At 29.6% G+C, this 21,485-nt stretch overlaps 1 pseudogene; it reads left to right on the top strand.

Moving 5' to 3' along the window:
- The window catches only part of LOC142322588 (cytochrome P450 4C1-like), a 47,053-nt pseudogene extending 35,275 nt beyond the window's left edge, over window positions 1-11,778 (top strand).
- The last annotated feature ends 9,707 nt before the right edge of the window (window positions 11,779-21,485 follow it).

Genomic DNA, 21,485 nt, shown 5'->3' with positions numbered 1-21,485 from the left:
AGATTGTAGATACTGGTATTTTTTGGTGGTTGGGTTTCAATTAACCACACATCAGCCTAAGACTGTACAAGACTACAATTCATTTACATAATCCTAATTCATCCTCTGAAGTAATACCGTACAGTGATTTCGAAGGCTAAACAGAAAAAAGAAAAAGGTGATTTATGAACAATGTAACAAACTATAAGGACATTTTCTACTAGTGAAAACAAAGAAGAATATTTATATAAACATGGGTCTAGAAATCCTTTGTTAACGAGGCTAAGATTTCGTCCTGATTTCTGCACCTTTGGTAAAATTAAGCCAGACTGTATTCTTGGGACCCAAATTAAGGGATAAATTCAGTGATTTGACCTAGGAAATCTGACCTAAAAAATAGAAGAAAAACATAGGTCCCACAACTATATTTTTAGTAGTTTTTGAGAAATCTGGGATAAAAGACAATGATTTACTGAGAAAATTTCAAGTACCTACATATACACAGACAACACAGGTCATCAGAAAAAGAAATAAATAAGTTGGAACTGAGATAAAAGTAGATGAATTAGAATGTATTTTTTATGCTGAATCTTAAAATGAAATCAATTTTTTTCATCACCCTCAGATTTTTAGTTATAACCCTTTAAATTATTGAGAAACTTCTTAAATAATAGAATACAAAAATAATAATAATTACAATTAAAATTCCTACTTTTATTTTGCAGGCATTTATGTTTATCTTAATTCCTTTTTTCTTATTTTCCTTTTGTCTTCAGTGAAGTCTTCTCTTTTTATCATTCAGCAGCATATAGATTCATCCCATCTGCCATGATAACGTTCCATCTGCAATATATCTTGGTGGAACCTTTCTCCTTGTTCGTCGCTGATGTCACACAAGTTTAAAGGAAAAAATCCAAATGAGAATGTAAAAAATGAATTTCAATGACATTCTGCAGCCTAAATTTTTGTAGTTCACTAAGAGTTCATTTATAAGCTGATCATGATTTTTTTGTTTTCAAGAAAATCAGTAACAACATTTTTGAATGATTTCTATGCTGCCACTTCTTGAGGATTCAGTTTGTTGTCAAATATATTTTCACGAATTAATTTTCTTATTTGTGGCCCGATGAATATTTCCTCTTTTGATCTGGCTTCACTTAATTGTGAAAAAACCTCAGTTAAATGTTTAAAGTCACCTCCATCTTTATCTAATGTTTATACAAAATTCATCAGGCCTACTTTTATGTGTAGAGGTGGTAAAATAATACAATCTGTTTTGACAAGGGGAATATTGACAATATTTTCCATTCCTGGGATAAACTAATTTCTTTTTGGCCAGTCTTTAACTGCATAATGTTTATCTGTAGCCCAACTATTCCACACACATATATTTTGTAAAGCCGCTCTGGAGACCAAGAAGAAGCCCTATCACTTTCAGATCAGCAATGATTTGCCATGTTCATCATACTTAGTAGCTTTTAAAATTTTTGACATACTTCTCTATGTTTCTTTCGTTCCTGCAGCATGTGCTACCGGTATAGAAGAAAACTTATTCAAGCTATGCAATAATAGTGCCCGTAAGCTTCTTTCTGATGAATCTATGCACAAACGCCAATCATGAACAACATATTCAATGTCCAATTCAGACATCTCCCTAACATCATGGCAGGAACAAATTAATCTATCTCTTCTAAAGTATTTCAGTAAATTTTTGTTTCGATTTCTATATACTGAAATTTTAGTTTTGTTGTTTAATAAATTCCATTCTTTAGGACATGAACTAGGAATTTTGTATGTTGTTTCAACAAATACAAGTCACGAATTAGGTCGCTCAGTTCTGCTTGTGTGATGAGGTGAGGTTAGGTATTTGATTCTTCTGGAATGTAATTAATATCTATTGAAGTAGAGGATTCATTGGTTGAGCCTTCTGGGAAATCAGAAATTTCTTTCCAAGAAGTTGGAGCAATCGGAATCAGTAAATCAACACCATGAAGTACTGATCTTATAGCTGAACGAACATTTGGGTATGCAATACTGCTTTTATTATTTGTTAAGCAAAAATAGCAGTCATCATAATTGTTAGTAAGCTGTCACCAAATCATAGGAAAGCCAAAACGCAAATGCTCTTTTTTCCTTTTAACCACTGTGTTAGTTTAATGTAGCACTTGATACATGCTATATGTGGACCCCAGGATTTATCTCGGTCTCCCAAGGGACAGTCAAAATAATGTCTATAAACAGTTTTCAGCAGATTTGATAGTGGTTTTTATTAACTTTTGGTGGCGAATTCTCCGCAAAAGTAACAAAAAATATTTGGAGAATTTTTACAAAACCGATATTTATTTATTGTAAAATTCAAAATGTTTTAATGAAAGAAAGTGAACTGAAATACTACAAAAATACTTAATTATAAAAATAATTAAGTTTTAATTTGTTAATACTTAATTACTCAAAATTCTTCATAAAATTGTTTCCCATGGAGTGCAATAAAACACAAACACACAACTTAACAATTCTTGATGTTCAATAAAATAATACCAAAATTTGTTCTGTCATAAAAATCTTTCACTACATCTATAGCATTACTTATAAACAATTTTGTTGATTGTTAGAAACAATCTTTGTAATATATATATGTATGATAAAACCACTACCACAATTAAAGAATACAGCTAGTCATACCAAGAGCTACAACATGAAGAAAATTTCATCATGTTGAATTGCTCATTATCTGACTCTCTGACTTTTCTATACATGTCTGGCTTGGCATGAAATGACAGCATTCAACTGTTATGTATCAAATACGGTTCTACAGCATGCATTGCAATATAAATCAGATGTGAGCAAACATACAGAGATTCTAACTTATTTGTATTGTTCGTTCCAAGAATAATGGAATAAATAAATTTAAGGTGTTTTGTAACTTAAGAATGTTACGTGATGGTTTGTTTCAAAATAGATATTCAGATTCAGCATACAAATTATTATATAGAACTCCATAGAACTCCCTGTTCGGTTCCAAATTTTATGTTGACCAGTGTAATTAATTTTTTTTTTAAATTAAAGTATTATTAGCCTGTATGCAATTTTGTTGTTTATTTCTGTTTTCCATAAGAACTACAGGAAGTTTAAACAGATTTCTAGTTCTCTTGCATAAGTTTTTTATATGTTTCTTGTATAGGAGGCATTTTATCAAAAAATAAGATTTTACGAAGAAAACTTCAAGTAAATAAAATTTTCAAAATCTTCTATGAGAGATGGTTTTTTTCTCTTTTTTTATGACTGAATTTTCTTTCTTTGTACTAGACAAAAACTGACAACTGAAAAACACTGGAACAACTGTGAAAAACTTATCCAATAGATAATCTCAATAGAGATCTACCATTATGTAGAAACAAAATTTACATCTTATTATGTTTGAGGTCTTAACAATATATACTATCTTTCATCAGGAAAGAAGTAGACAAAGAAGTCAATCGACCAAGGTACTGCTTATGTTCAAGATAATTTATTCAGGATTCTTCTTAACAATAAATTGTAAGCCTTTCATTAAAAGATATTTTAAAGATTGTAATTAAGTAAAACTTTCTTTATCGTTTACAGAAGATGGTGGTAAATTGGCATTCTTAGATTTGATGTTAGGTAATGGAATGACTGATAATGAATTGCGAGATGAAACAATGACTATTATAATTGGTGGCCAAGAAACTACAGCTACTGAATTGAGTTTTGCACTTTTATTAATCGCCATGCATCCAGATGTACAAGAATTGGTATGTATTATTTTAATAATTTATATATAAACAATTAATAAATTGTATTTTAATTAAGACTGCTTTTGTCATTTATAGTGATAAAAATAATAATTTCTGTGGATCAATATGCTCAATTTTAAATCATCTAAATAAAAAGAAACACTATTTTCTTTTACATTTTAATTTTTTTATGTTTATTTTGAAATTATGCTTTTGATTATGGTGTAACCTCCAGAAAAAAATAAAGGCATCATTAGTGTTGAATTTTAACAACTTCATAGATATGATTTTTTTTTTAATTTTAATTAATGTAACAAAAATAAGTTGCAGAAAGCACTATGTAGATTTATTTATCAATAACAAATTAATTGATTAATGATAATACAATTATAATATAATCAAAGGTACAAAAAAACCAGGTTTATCCATCATATATACTGCAGGTAATATTTTTTCCAAGCAATATTTATGTTGTTCATACATTACATGTAGACTAAAAATAAAATAAAATAGAAATAACCCATAGCCTTACCAAACATTCCCTTAAGCCATTAAGAACATTCCTTTAAGCCAAGAAGAACAGAAATGGATCAATGAAAATATTAATAAGATTACCAACTTACAAATTCTGTAAATAAAGTAATGAGACTAGTTTTTTTGGCAGCCAAAATAAACATACAATTATATGAACAGCTGATTTATATTCAGTATTAATATTTTTAGTCTATTGTTACCACATGAGAGTAAACAAACTTTTTGTGAAACAGGTTTTTGTTGTGCATTACAAAAATGAGTGATATTAATTATATACAATATTGTGCAATCAAGTTTTGTGTTAAACTCTGTGAGAACGCTACTGAAAATGGCGTATGGAGATGATGCTCTGTCATGAGCCGAATTTTCAACGTGTGTTCAAATGGCCAGGAACAGTTGCGAACGATCCACGCTCTGGAAGACCATTAATGTCAAAAAGTGATGACAATGTTGAACAAATCTTGATATGATATGGCTTGATAATCTTGACTTGATATGGTAAGACCAGCGATTAACTGTCAGCATAATTGCAGAACAATTGAATTTGAACCATACCACTGTCCATCAAATTTTTACAAATGAATTGGACATGAAAAAAGTTTGTGCAAAATTGGTCCCAAAAAACCTCAATGTTGAACAGAAAAACAACAATGTGGGAGTGTGCCGTGATCTTTTTGGATGAATTGAACTAATCCTGATTTTCTAAAACTAATGTTGTTACTGAAGATGAATCTTGTATATTTGAGTACGACCCAGAAACAAAATGCCACAGCAAGGAGTGGCACACTTCAAACTCCCCACATACTAAAAAAGCAAAACTGAGCAAATCAAAAATCAAAACCATGCTAATTTGCTTCTTTGACAGTAATGGCATTGTCCATAAGGAGTTTTTGCCTACAGGACAGACTGTAAATCAATATGTTTACTGAGAAATTCTTGAAAGACTGCGGAAAAAAGTTGCCTGCATGAGAACAGCCACCAAACTGGATGCTGCATCCCGACAATGAACCTTGTCACACTGCACTCACAATTAATAATTTTTTGGCAAAGAAAAACATTACTGTAGTTCCTCAACCACCTTATTCACCTGACTTGAGTCCCTGCGACTTAAAAAAAACACCAAAGGACACCATTTTCGAACAGTAGAAAACATTAAAAAAATGTAACTGAACATCTGAATGATATTCCAGTTTCTGAGTTCCAACACTGCTGTGAAGAATGGGGAAACCATTTGAAGCATTGCGTGGCTTCCCAAGGGAACTATTTCAAAGGTGTTAGTCGATGTATAATTGGACTATAAATAAAAATTTTTTCTGAACCATACTCATTAGTTTATTTATAAACCTCGTATATCTGCAACAACAAAAATAAAAAAAAATCCATTACTTCCCAATCATTAAAGTTAACACCAGAACCTGTTTCTAATTAACTACCCTAACTATCTATAAACCTGGAGAATTCTACAAAAAAGCATCAGTTTATTATATACCTCCTGACTACATTTCATCATTTGATGTACAAAAAGATGTAAAATTCTTTCTTGTTTTCCTAATACTAAATATTACCTATATTTCCGAAGATTCTCTCGCACGCTGATACAAGCATTATTTTCTCTGCAAATCCTCTTCTAGTGGTCAAATAAAAAATAACACAGTATGTACCCTCTCAGCTTACATGAAATATTATAAATAATTCTTATTTTTCCTAACCAGTGATTTTTCATGGGAACAAATGTGTTAAAAAATCCTCTATGACCATCTACTTTTTAAGTTATCTCTAAAATAATTAATGGAGTTATGTGACAGATAAACTTACTAACAAGTTTATTGTTTTACCTCCCCTGTCATGCATCTATAGTTTCATGTTATAATGTCCTAGCAACTATTCTATCATTCTACCTTTTCTTTGAAAATATACTTTCTTGAAGAGCCTTCTAATCAATCAGCGCACATCTTAATAAATCATTTAGTATTTTTCTAATCAATTTTTTCTTTAAGAATCTTATGCAATAAGATTCTTTATGGGCAAAGGCTAATACGTAATTAGTATTAGCCTTTGCCCATTAAATAAAATTCTTCTATATCTAGTAAAATATTTAGTTAGGATTAATGACTAAATTATTAAAAACTTTTTAATTTTTCATTGTTCTTTTTTGAACAGGTTCATGAAGAGCTAGATTATATATTTGGTAATGATAAGTACACAGAACCAGGCCTATATGATCTTAATAAATTAGAATATTTAGAACGGGTTATAAAAGAGACTATGAGATTATTTCCAGCATTACCAGCAGCTATTGGTAGACAATTAGAAGAGGACGTAAAAGTGGGCGATTTTGTAGTTCCTAAAGGTAAATTTTACTTTTTTTTATCATAGAATATTTAAATTAAAATAATAATAACAATAAAATCTAAGTTTTATTTAAGAATTAAAAAAATGAAATGGACTGGCACTGACTTTTTATAAACTAAATATACATATTCAAATAATAACTGAACTAACTTATAATTGATTAATTATTGTTATTAAAATAATTGCACAAGTTGTAACTCAACTTATGTAATTTACAGGTGTATAGCAAGTAAGCATGTTAGCTTAGGAACATGTAAGTTTCTTTGAGTGAGAATATTTTACATTAGCTACTTACAGACAAATACTAATCAAACCTGACTCATATGTGAACAAAAAATATATAAATAAAAATAAAAAAATAATAAAAATAAAATAAAAATTCTATAATTTAAAAACCATCCCCCTGATGACTTTTCTATTAGTAAAAATCCTGTTGCCTTCAACTTATTGATTCATATTTCGATCATATAAGTAGCATTTACATAATATTTCCATTTAAGAATGAAATGTAAATGAAACACCCAACGTTACTTGCTAGCTGTCTCATAATTATCATTACATCAAACCATTAATGCAAAAGCATACTGTATAACAGTTTACTGTAATTACCATAGGGTTAAATTTGATACAATTATCTGCATTAGAACAAGCAGTATTTTTACTTTCTATAATATTTTAAGGAGGAATTATACTTTCTATGGTATTTTTCTATAGAATGAGGAATTTGATAATGAAATCTAACAGTATATTCTTTAATAGGGATTATAGGCAATACAACCTTTTATGAATAAAAATGTTAAGATTTTCATGAATCTTTCTTTCTATTATAAATAAAATATGTGACTGAAATAAATTTATACACAGTAAACATCAATCAACAAGAAAACTAAGTTTTAAAAATACATTGAATTGCACGAGAATGACCATTAACAAGTATTCAGTAGGGTACATTATGAATGAATGATCAAATAAAGTAATTTAAAAAATTTAATTAATTATGACTTAGTATTATTGATTTTATTAAAAAAGTCTCTTTAACTCACTTCTCCATACTATCATAATAATTTTTTTGCTCAGTTCATAATGGATGTTTCGTTTGGAGTTTACAAAAATGCAATGTTTAAATATGCTGAGTATCTCATCCTACTTTGTATAGATTATATACATTCATTCTGCCAGTTTTACACTTATCATATAAAATATTAATGTTTACTATTATAAAGTTGCGCTTTAAAAAAATACTGGCTCTCTTGAGCTGAAGTTAATAAAAGATTGAAACATATTAGAAAAAATAATTTTAATTTGCAATAAATAATACCATAAAATTTTACGCATCTTGTTATTTATTTGTAAAAGCCATGAAAGAGATTTTCCTGTTAAAGCCAGGAAAATTACACAACTTTGGCTACTGATGTCTTTGCTTTTGATAGACTACTTCATAGAAGGATGGTTAAATGGAACATTAAGATAAGTAAGCTAGTAAGTAAATTAATTAATTAGTAAATAAGATAAGTAAGGCAGTACAAAATGATAAATAAAAAAATAATTCTACTCTTCGAGTAAAATTCTTTGATACGAGACAGATGGTTACTTTATCTCCCCACTACCTTGAGCAATTGCTACCACAACTGAATAACATCAATGACATTCAGAAATCATCATTCAAAATTTCATAAATATAAATTAATCCAGTCTGAAGATATCAAGTAAAATGATAATTGACAAAAAAAATTAGGCTTTTCATTCCCCTGTGCAGCAAATTATATAAATCAAAACATAGTTACAATTATAACTTTGACACAACAGTATAACTTCTAATTGTATAATATTACGTTACCTAAGATCTCTTTTTTATGGGTAGGGGTGAATTACAATGAAATTTTATTGTAATATTATTACTAAAAGTTTATTAATTAAAGTTTTAATAACATGAAAAGTTTAAACAAATCAAGAAACATTTTAAATTTCAGGAAATCAATATTTTAAAAATTTTATAGACTCCCCTGCCTCAAATATTGTCCTCAAAGTATTTTTTTGGGTCACTTGCACTACTACTACTATGTCTAGGAAGTTGTTAAAAAAATGTAAATAAAAAGATAGCTTTTTTTATTTTTTGGGGAAGGAGGAATTTTGGGGCAAATTTTTTTAAAGAACAGTAAGATAAGCACGCACTACTGAGCTTAATATAAAGTGGGGTTATGTTTGCAAAATTTTGATACAATTGACCCTAAAAAAGTATTTATTCCCCTTTAATTTTTTGGGTCATGAAATGTCAAGAGAAGCAGAAAAAACCTAATCCACATTTATTGACTGATTACTGTACTTTCCTTCTTGCAGCATATCTCCAGAGCTATGATCCCAATAAAGTGAAAATAATATACAAGTAATTCTATGAACCTTTAAAATTTACTCCTACTTATAAAAATCAAATTGAACTATTTTTTTGCTATAATTCTTCTTCTGCTTCCAAAATTATACCAGAAAATTACCCCATATACACGAATCTCTGAACCAAATTTTAACAAAATCGATTTATCCAGTAAAACGTTATTAAACTTCTGACATGATCCATGCCTATGTATGGATATTTAAATCAATAAATACTTTTATTAATTCCTACCTTTCTATTACTGTTGGAATTTTGCATTTGAACTTTTCTCTTCAAATAATTGTATTTAGGATATATATATTTAGGAACATAAAAATAATAGGATGAACTCGCTGGAGTATATGGATGAACTTTCATCCATATTCAAAATTAAAACATATGAAATATTCATTTACTTCATTATTTCTTTTGCAATCTGTTTTCCACTTTCTCTATGTTGAAAATCAAAAGGATATCAATTCTTTTGGGGAAATGTTTTTTTTCCAATTGTTCATAAAATAAATATATAGCTCTTAAAGGTTTCAATTATTAAGATTTTTGTAAGTTTCACATTTTATAATTCATTAGCAGGTGAAATATGCATCAAATCTACATATCTCTTCTGGCCTTGAAACTTCAACAGCTACATTAAAATTTAGTTATAGAGCACATTTTCTATTTCTAGACAAAATATTTTTTTCTTTTATTTATTTACATTTTAATTTGATTCATAACTAATTAATATTTTTGTTAAGTATTCAAATTTTCAGCTTTGAAAGCTCTTAGTTAAAGATGTACAAAGGTGTAAAAAAAAAAGGTATTACAATTTGGTAAAAACCACTATGTTCATATTAATAAAAACAATCCAAGTAATGTTTCATTCTTGTTGTTTCAGGTACTGATATAGGTATATTTATATATGAAACACATCGTGATCCAGATCACGATTTGTGCAGCAAATTATATAAATCAAAACATAGTTACAATTATAACTTTGACACAACAGTATAACTTCTAATTGTATAATATTACGTTACCTAAGATCTCTTTTTTATGGGTAGGGTTGAATTACAATGAAATTTTATTGTAATATTATTACTAAAAGTTTATTAATTAAAGTTTTAATAACATGAAAAGTTTAAACAAATCAAGAAACATTTTAAATTTCAGGAAATCAATATTTTAAAAATTTTATAGACTCCCCTGCCTCAAATATTGTCCTCAAAGTATTTTTTTGGGTCACTTGCACTACTACTACTATGTCTAGGAAGTTGTTAAAAAAATGTAAATAAAAAGATAGCTTTTTTTATTTTTTGGGGAAGGAGGAATTTTGGGGCAAATTTTTTTAAAGAACAGTAAGATAAGCACGCACTACTGAGCTTAATATAAAGTGGGGTTATGTTTGCAAAATTTTGATACAATTGACCCTAAAAAAGTATTTATTCCCCTTTAATTTTTTGGGTCATGAAATGTCAAGAGAAGCAGAAAAAACCTAATCCACATTTATTGACTGATTACTGTACTTTCCTTCTTGCAGCATATCTCCAGAGCTATGATCCCAATAAAGTGAAAATAATATACAAGTAATTCTATGAACCTTTAAAATTTACTCCTACTTATAAAAATCAAATTGAACTATTTTTTTGCTATAATTCTTCTTCTGCTTCCAAAATTATACCAGAAAATTACCCCATATACACGAATCTCTGAACCAAATTTTAACAAAATCGATTTATCCAGTAAAACGTTATTAAACTTCTGACATGATCCATGCCTATGTATGGATATTTAAATCAATAAATACTTTTATTAATTCCTACCTTTCTATTACTGTTGGAATTTTGCATTTGAACTTTTCTCTTCAAATAATTGTATTTAGGATATATATATTTAGGAACATAAAAATAATAGGATGAACTCGCTGGAGTATATGGATGAACTTTCATCCATATTCAAAATTAAAACATATGAAATATTCATTTACTTCATTATTTCTTTTGCAATCTGTTTTCCACTTTCTCTATGTTGAAAATCAAAAGGATATCAATTCTTTTGGGGAAATGTTTTTTTTCCAATTGTTCATAAAATAAATATATAGCTCTTAAAGGTTTCAATTATTAAGATTTTTGTAAGTTTCACATTTTATAATTCATTAGCAGGTGAAATATGCATCAAATCTACATATCTCTTCTGGCCTTGAAACTTCAACAGCTACATTAAAATTTAGTTATAGAGCACATTTTCTATTTCTAGACAAAATATTTTTTTTCTTTTATTTATTTACATTTTAATTTGATTCATAACTAATTAATATTTTTGTTAAGTATTCAAATTTTCAGCTTTGAAAGCTCTTAGTTAAAGATGTACAAAGGTGTAAAAAAAAAAGGTATTACAATTTGGTAAAAACCACTATGTTCATATTAATAAAAACAATCCAAGTAATGTTTCATTCTTGTTGTTTCAGGTACTGATATAGGTATATTTATATATGAAACACATCGTGATCCAGATCACTGGAAAGATCCTGGTAAATTTAACCCGGATAATTTTCTTCCAGAGAATTGTCGAACAAGACATCCATATTCATATATGCCATTTTCAGCAGGTTTAAGAAATTGTATAGGACAAAAATATGGTATGTTACAAATGAAGACTGTTTTATCTACACTTTTGCGACGATATAATATACAACCAGGGCCTGAACATAGTACCGTAGATAAAATTGATGTAATAATGACAACCACATTAAAATCTAAGAAAGGATTTAATGTGATATTTAATCTAAGATAATCGTATTATGGTATATAAATTTAATAATTAAATAATAATTTATACATTGTATTTATTTATTTATTTATTCTATAAGCATAATTTTATTGTAATAAAATTTTATTTCATTTTTACACTTTAATAAAACATTTTTTTGAAAAAAAGAAAATCAATGAAATTACTTGTTTTTATTACCATAAACATGAAAAATACTAAATCCATCAAGATAGGTTCTAGCTTTAAACTCCTAAAATTCTGAACAAGATGTAGTAGTCATTACACCACAACTGCAGTGAAGATCAACTTAAAAAAATTTTTATTAGTGAAGTGGACTTTGGTGAATTTATGTTAATGCAACAATTTCCCATTCAGTTTAGATGCGGAAAGCTCAGGGAAAAAGGTTCAGTGAAATATTTGGCACAACAAATTTGATCAAGTGAATATTGTTAATTTTGAATATTACTAAATTATTAAATCTCTGCCACATATATTCTTGTACAAATAAATTGTAGTTCTGATCAGTACACAAAAATCCATTATATAGATCAAATAAATATTAATTAAATTATCGGATAAAAAATAAATGTGTTTTAAGTCTATTAATTATTTAAATACAGACATGAAATAATGTTAAGGTAAATAAATATATTGATTATAAAAAATTACTATAAAATAATTCACAATCAGAAGCAGATATTAAAAGTTATTTTATACATTTATATACTTTTTGAACAGGTTGCACATATGGTTTGGTTTCTTTTTACTTCCTTGTTACAAAGTAAAAGTATAGCGATTGCAAAAAATTACGGTTTTCAGATTTCAACAGAAATATCCATTTTTATCATCTTTGAATCATTTTGACTAGCATTTTACTAGTATTTCAGTTATTTTGACTTTAGCATTTTCAGCTTGACATCTGTATGTACATACATATGTATATATGTACGTATGAATGTATCTCACATACTCAAAAATGATTAGCTGTAGTATGTTGAAATTTTATATTTAGGAATGTTGTAACATCTAGTTGTGCACCTCCACTTTTGATTACATTAGACTGAAACAAAAGCGTCCAAAAAAGCCCGTAACCCAAAAAAAAATTGAATTTTGGACTTTTTCTTAACTGCAGTAATAAGCCCTTATTAAGAGCTTTTCAATTATATATCATAAGTCCTACTTATTTTCAGTGATTCCAGAGTTATAGCCAAATAAAATTCTTATTAACAAAATATTTGAATCTTACAAGGGAAGGGCACATCGGTTTAAATCAGACCATCTCTTTTATTTAATTTTTTTTTTTAACTTGTTTTGTAATTTAAATGTATTGTTTTAATAATTATTAACCTGGGATTGTAAAAAAGGTTTTACAGTAAATAATAATTCAATAATAATAATAAAAATAAAAAAAATTTGAAAAAATATCAGAAGTTATTAGTGAAATAAAATTGTATGTACTTTTAAAAATGTGTATATGTAATTTAATAGGCATTATTACATATGTGTATATGTAAATATTTGGTGAAACATCTGATTATTTAATATTTATTGAAAATCAATATTTAGAATCGTATTGTTTTTGGATTTTCTAGTTTAATTTCTGTTTAATTTTATTTAATTATTCTGAAATTTTTGTTTAATTTTATCAGCATTAAATTCAACTACAGAGTGATTGAAAAATAGACCCTCAAAAAAACTATATATACTCTGAGGCATATGTGCCTGATCTTTAATAAATTGCAAAAAATTGTTATCTTTTAGTTTATCACTCCAATGACATGGCAATAAATGTGTAAATGTAATTTAATACATGTACCAGGAAGTCATCTGGTGTCCACATCAGATTTTTTAATAATTAGTTTTATTTAAAAATTCATTAACAGAGTAATTTTGTTTCCATAAAAGAAAATCTTTTAATTTTACTTTAAATAAATCGGTGGGAAAAGTTTTCAAATTACAATTTATTAAAAATGACAATGGATACATAATAAAGCCTTTTCTCAACAAAGCTCCAGCTCATGCATTACAACTTATACATAGATTCTTGACAAATTACAGGATCAAATGACTTAAGCATGCTTCTTACTCATTAGACGTGGATTGCTGAAATTATTGGCTCTTTCCTTATATATTATTGGCTCTTCCTTATATTGGCTCTTATAATTCTGCTTAAAGGAAAGAGAATTGAAGACGGAGAAGAGATGTAAGAGGACTTATAAAAGTCTCAATAAAAATAACTTTGAAAGATACTTACAGTAATGAAAACATTGCTTGAATAATTGTCTCACATCAGAAGGGGCTCACTTTCAACGATCATTGATTTAAATAGGTAAAGTATTATTGTTTTTACGAGCCAAAGTCAGATATACTTTGAGCACAACTCATACTAATCACTTCAATAAATACTATATGAAACTGCTACTTTTCTCAAGTTTTTTTTTATATGTTTATTGTAATTTGTTGCGACTTATGTTGGTTGTCGGCATACATCTAGACAGTAATTTTTCTTTTTTTTTAATCTTTGGGACTACCGTTAGGTATTGCTTCAGAGAATGAGATGAATGATTTGTAGCATGTGTGAAAATGCCATGCCTGACCAGGATTTGAACCTGGGACCTCGGGATGAAAGGCCGAGATGCTACCACTTGTGCCACAGAGGCCAGCTAAGACAGTAATCTACCACACATGATAAAATGCATCATGTATAGTAGCTCCTCATTCAACATTTTCTGCAATTCTTGTTTTCAAATATTCATTATTGCTTAACACAGACACTAAACATTGCTTATAATTCTAGAATTAAAAGTCTTAAGGTTCAATGATCATTATGGTCATTCCTCCCACCCATCCTACCCAGTACTTTGAAAATCTTTATCCAGAAACACATACATAATATTATTGTAGTGAGGAGGTACTCCTTGTTGATAAAATAACATTTCTGCCTATGATTTGGGATATTTCACATAATTGGAGCACAATTTTTATTCTAAACGTTATCTTTCTTTTCTATACTATTTGAAAAATTCTCCAAAACACAAATTATCTGCATCCTGTTCAATATGTGCTGAAAATAGTTTTAAATAGCAACTTCTGAATTACTTTGTTGTAATTTTTTATATTTAATGTATTTACCTTAGCATTCATTGTTCGTATTAAATAATTAGCAAGGACTTTAAACACATTCAAATTTTATCCTATTATTTAATTTTAAGAGTATAATTTATGTATTTTTATGTTCTGATCAGAATAAAATATTTATAGATTTATCTATTTAATTGTTCTTCAGTGTTCTATCCTTTCAGAAACACTTTAATCGAGGTACATTCATTAATGTGAAAAGCTCATACATTAAGTGCTAGTTTTCAAGATTTTGCTACTTGAAGCAAAAGGAAGGTGGTTATCAAACACAGGGTTCTTTAACATTTCATGTATCATAAGATGCGAATCACCTGTTACATTTATATGGAAGAAATAAGGTCCCATACCGAACAAGAAGTCTAGCATTGCTAAGTTTTTCTTAATACATATATGAGAATTTTCATCAGATTGACAAACACAAGTAGTCATTGAACATCTGTACAAAATAAATAATAAATTCCTCACAAAATTCCACTCTTTGGTCAAAATAATTTTCACAAAGTGTATGAAGTAACTCAATCGGCTGATAAAACAACTTTAAATTGGTTTAAAACTTAAACTTTTGGAATTACATTATGAGTATTTCTAGCCAAAACCATATTGGTTCGTGGAAAGTCCGCCCTTATCTTCCATGGGTCTGACCAGTCTCGGCCAGATCATTCGTTCAAAAAGCTTTGCCAAAACGTCTATCGTGACCAGCAGTCTGAAAGACGAAGGGAGGTCAGGGTCTCTCCCAGGCTTAGGTATCAGTACAAGCTTCTGTCTTTTCCACAGCTCCGGGAAACTACCCTACTTAAGGCAGGCGTTATAAACCTCTAATAGTGCCTCCAGCCCAGCTCGGGCCGCCTCTCTAACCACCAGACTCGGAAGGAGATCCGAACCGGGTGCCTTATCAGCGCGTATTCGCCACGCGGCGATATCAATCTTGTCTCTAGTGAACAATGGAGAGGTCACGTCGCCCCGATCAAGAAGCGGGAAGACATCCCGATGGGGGAAGAGGCCTTCTATAACATGTCTGACCTCTCTTGCATTTCTGGTAGTGAGCGTTCTACACTTCAGTACTCTTTTAACTATAAGCGTATATGGTCTCCCGCAACGGTCAGCGTCCACCTCAGCCGCCGCCCTTTTCGAGACTCGAATAAGTAGAGTTCGCTGTTTTCTATATTCTCTGTACCGGACAGTGTAGAGATCTTTCATAGAGTAGTAATACGCCCGCGACGCCAGTCTCCTAAAGCGATAACATTCTTTTCTCTTCATGGCCTCTCCCAACTATCTTTTGGGGAGTAGTCTGGAACAGACTTCTCGAAGGAAGTCCACAAGGTGAGTGGCCTTCTACTCCGCACAGGTGACCTCTGGAATGCCTCGAGCAGTATTTATTATTAAAGTCAAAATAAATTATTAATCACTGATAAGAAACAATTTAATTTAAATGTTCAAACAAAACAAGTTGTTTACTGCCGATGCAGTAAACAAATAAACATCTTTTTCTTATTAAAACTATACTATATACAATAAAATATATAAAAAAAGATTGTATCCTATGTGTAACAGGTCCAATCGCAAAAATCACAGCAACATGTTATAGTCCATCATCCAAATAATCTTAATACGTAAAACAATCCTTTTTAACAAACATAAAACCGTATCACAAATTGTACTATCGCAGGGCAGAACAAAACACAACCTCAAGTCTTCAGTCAACCTCATGGTATATTATATGTTTTAAAAAAAGTTTGCATTGTAATTATTTTCATCTTATTTCTATCGTAAAAAGCATCATATTTATATATTTATATTTATCATATTTATTCTCCTTTTTCGATATTTCTGAATACTCAGCCCAGAGATAGGAAACTATGCCCGGTCATAGGAAATACAATCTGCAGCTTTGCAATATGGGGTGGTGCAATTTATAACCAATTACCTATCATAGTTGTCAAAATAGAATTGTTACTTTTTCTCCACACCCATCACCTATAAGGCGAACAATGCCCTAGGGTTCAAGGTTAGTGGCATTCAAACAATCAAAAAGAAGGATGAGATGTCATCAGATCTTTTACTGTATTCATTTTCTGTCCAAACACAGGCTGTTGCATTTTATTTTGTAAGCTTAGATTTCGAGTTGAGTGTCCTTTAACGAAACAAACTTTGTTGAAATATAGCTGTCTACTGTAATAACTAGACTGGTCGGGTAGGTTGGGAAGAGGTTGATCTTTTTTACAGTCAAAGGAAAGGATAACAATCTTTTTGAAGATTAAAATTTCATAAATAAAATGAAAAACAAATATTTTAACTCGCAACACTACTACCTGAACAACAGGCTTGCTGAAAACAGCTGATGTCATGTGATCAAAGTCGAAGCCTCTCATTGGTTGGCGAAGAGAACATAAGTTTTTCAGCCAGACATTAAGCAGAATGTGAGTTTTTTGACGGTAACCCAGATTTTATATTTATTATTAAATAGGATAGTGTTTGTTTTGCTTTATATTGACATTAAAGAAATGCAGATTTCAACATAGAATACAAGAATCCATTAAAATATAATTTTCAGAAAAGGATGAAGAATATGAGTTTTGCAGTTCAGCCCCTCAATTTTAAAATGCAATAACAAAAAATGTTTTATAATTTTTCCTAGATGTTTGTGTATATATTTCACAGCGATACCTCAGAATTGGTTTGATCAGTCAAGTTGAAGTTCAAAACAAATGAACTGAGTGCTTGGTTGCCGGCTTTTTTAACATGCATATAAGCCTGAAAGCAAACATTTATTTATTTACTTCATGCAATTTAGCAGCATAAATGATTCCCTGATCTGTTAATATCTCAAGAAAGAGCTTTTTACGTTATCTTACAATTCTATATATGTTTTCAATATTATATATTTGCCTTTATACCTATATTTTTATCAATTATTATTGCAATTCGCGAGTGTGACCTTTGAAAAGTTGAAACAGGCCTATGGGGAACATTGCTTATCAAGAGCACAAGTTTTAAGCTGGCACAAATCATTTTTGGAAGGCCGAGAACACGTCGAAGATCAACCTCGCTCAGGGAGACCTTAAACTTCAAAATCTGACGAAAATGTTGAGCATGTGTAGGTTCTTGTGAGATCAGACCGTTGTTTAACTATAAGGATGATGAGTGAACAGTTAAATTTAGACTCTTTCACCGTACATCAAATTTTGACAGACGATTTGGACATGCGAAATCGGTGCGGAAAAAACCTCACAACGGGACAGAAGAACAATCGAAGAAACGTGTGCGTTAATCTTCTTGAGAGGATTGACAATGACCAAGAATTCTTCAATCGTGTGACCACAGGTGATGAATCCTGGATATTTGAGTACGATCCTGAAACAAAGCGAAGAGTGGCACACTCCGTCATCTCCTTGACCGAAAAGATGTCGAATGAGCAAATCAAAGATTAAAACCGTGCCGATTTGCTTTTTTGACAGTAGGGATATCGTGCATAAAGAATTTGTTCCTCCACGACAAGCTGTCAACCGAGTGTTTTACAAAGGTGTCCTTGAAAGGCTCAGGAAAACAGTGTTTCGCGTGAGATCAGACATTGCTGACAAGTGGATGCTTCATCATGACAATGCCCCGTGTCACAGTCACGGAATTTTTAACCTCAAAACGCATTTCTACGGTTCCTCAACCCTCCTCTTCATCTGATTCGAGTCCTTGTGACTTTCTCCCTTCCACGAAATTGAAACGTGTCTTAAAAGGACGTCATTTTGGAACTCTGGAGAACATTCAAAAGATTGTGACCGATCAGTTAAAAGCCCTACCGGTTGAAGCCTTCCAGCGCTGCTACCAGGAGTGGAAACAACGACTCCGCCTGTGTATAGCTGCCCAAGGCAACTACTTTGAAGGGTATAATATTTTTGTTTGAAACATATAAAAACTTTAGTAAGTAAAAAGTCAATCTCATTACTTTTCTCACACACCTCGTATATATATATATATATATATATATATATTCAAGCTCGATTGAATGTATTAATTTTATAAGGTTACAGATTGACATAACTAAAATAGAAGTTTCACACACAGTACGGCGGATATATCTATTACGTAATACCAATTTAATTTCTTGACTAATCATCATAATAAAAGCTTAGTATATAATGTTACTGTGAAAAATCAATATATGGCACATATCGATATTCTCCGTTGAATGTCGACACATACCAAATAAGTCAGTGAAATATTTGTTTATTCAGACTTTCGCCGGTATATGTAGACAAACACAGTTAACCTATGGTGAGGGTCGAAACGATAATAATTAAAAAAACAAAATCATCTAATACCAATCTCTAAGGTAAATAATTTTTTACGAGAAACCTTTCTAAAAAAAAAAGTTTAAATTTAAGCAAAACATACCTACGCTCGCTAAACTCGTCTAATTAACGTTAAATATAAAAATTATATATGTTAATCTCTAATATTGGAGGCAATTAATCAAATTCACCTCATTTATAAAAAAAGTTAATCAAATTTTCCACATTTTATAATTTGGAAGGGCCAATCAGGATATAAAGAATATGCTAAGTGCATTGATGAACGGTAATGTTCAAAAATGCTCAATTTTTTTTTAAATATCTTTATTCAACTTCTACCATCAGTGGATACTGAATGCGGTGAATTTGATTAATCGCCTCCAGAGTGTTAGAGAATATCATATATAATTTGTGTATTTAACACGAGGTTAGCGAGTATAGCTTATGTCTTCTTTCTTTTTCCTGTTTAGCCTCCAGTAATTACCTTTCAGATAATACGTCAGAGAATGAATGAGGATATTTACACTCATATGAGTGTAAATGAAGTGTAGTCTTGTACAGTCTCAGTTCGGCCATTACTGAGATGTATGGTTAATTGAAACCCAACCACCAAAGAACACCGGTATCCACGATCTAGTATTCAAATCCATGTAAAAATAACTGACTTTACAAGGACTTGAACACAGGAACTCTCGACTTCCAACTCAACTGATTTGGAAAGACGCGTTCACCACTCAGTGGGTTACACAGCTTATGTCTGGCTTATTTTTAACTTCCTTTTTTTACGATGATTTCTCATAATCTATTTACTTTGTAAGAAAAACAAACCAACATACTTGGCATTTATAGACCTAGAAAAGGCATTCGATAATGTAGACTGCAATAAAATGTTCAGCATTTTAAAAAAAATTAGGGTTCAAATACAGAGATAGAAGAACAATTGCTAACATGTACAGGAACCAAACAGCAACAGTAACAATCGAAGAACATAAGAAAGAAGCCGTAATAAGAAAGTGAGTCTGACAAGGATGTTCCCTATCCCCATTACTTATTAATCTTTATATAGAACTAGCAGTTAATGATGTTAAAGAACAATTTAGATCCGGAGTAACAGTACAAGGTGAAAAGATAAAGATGCTACGATTTACTGATAATAATAATTAGTAATTTTAGCCGAAAGTAAAAAGGATTTAGAAGAAACAATGAACGGTATAGATGAAGTCTATATATATAGTATAGAGAGTCTATATATTTCGTATAGAGAAGAGTAAGATTTACAGAACATGCAACATTACCTAATCCTTGAAGTTTTAAAAAATTCATATTTTTTGATCTTACGGAAAACTCAAATTTTAATTCTGTATTTTCATGATTTACTTGAAAACAGACTCCTATTAAGTTATTTTAATTTAGCTTTATTTAGTCGTTATTTGACTATATATTGTAAAAATTTGTCAAATTATTGTATCTGAATCAATTCTCATTGTTTAACCAAAGACTAAATCAAGGAAATTCTCTAAGATTTAAGAAAATTATCATGATGTTTATTGTTGTTGATAAAATACTTATTTTTGGAGGTAAGCATTATTTGTTTGCATTTCCCTCCTTATACTTCCCATAATTGCCCTCAATTATATAATAAACTTATTGTTTCCTATAAGATTAAATAAAATTTAACATTCTAAACCATTTTTATCATCACTACTACTTTTCCTTTTTATTTAAAAATTGTCTTCTTTCTGTTTAAATGTTACTTCATTATTGTTATATTAATTTTCAAATATTCATATCTTTAATAATTTAAGCATATATATATATATATATATATGCTATATATATACATATATATGCTATATATATACATATATATATACAAATATATATATACATATATATATTTATATATATACATTAAACTATTAATTTTTATTAAACGAGTTTAACATTAAACGAGTTTGATTAAAAGATGTTTTTGGAAAACATTTTTTAATCCGAATGATAACTTACAAATAAAGATTAAAAAAATAACAGTTTTTAAACTGATAATAAATTTAAAGAAACTCATATGTTAAAATGAAGATAAAGCTAAAAGATGGTAAAATGAAAAAAAAAAAAAACATACTCAACATCGGTCGTAATTCAGTCTCTTCTTGAGCATCTGTTTTTTGCGTTGTTTCATACATACATATCCAGGTGTTGCTGGATTCGGTGTTCCATCATTTTCTCTATTAAGATTTACATAAGTAGGGGAACTTAACATACTAAGATAATCCTGTTGACTTAAAAATTCAGCATTTTCTTTCAAAAATG

This window comes from Lycorma delicatula, chromosome 4 (genome assembly GCF_047948215.1).
Source record: "Lycorma delicatula isolate Av1 chromosome 4, ASM4794821v1, whole genome shotgun sequence".
Taxonomy (NCBI): domain Eukaryota; kingdom Metazoa; phylum Arthropoda; class Insecta; order Hemiptera; family Fulgoridae; genus Lycorma; species Lycorma delicatula.
The sequence above is the reverse complement of the archived record's forward strand: the minus strand, read 5'-3'. Positions and strand labels throughout refer to the sequence as shown.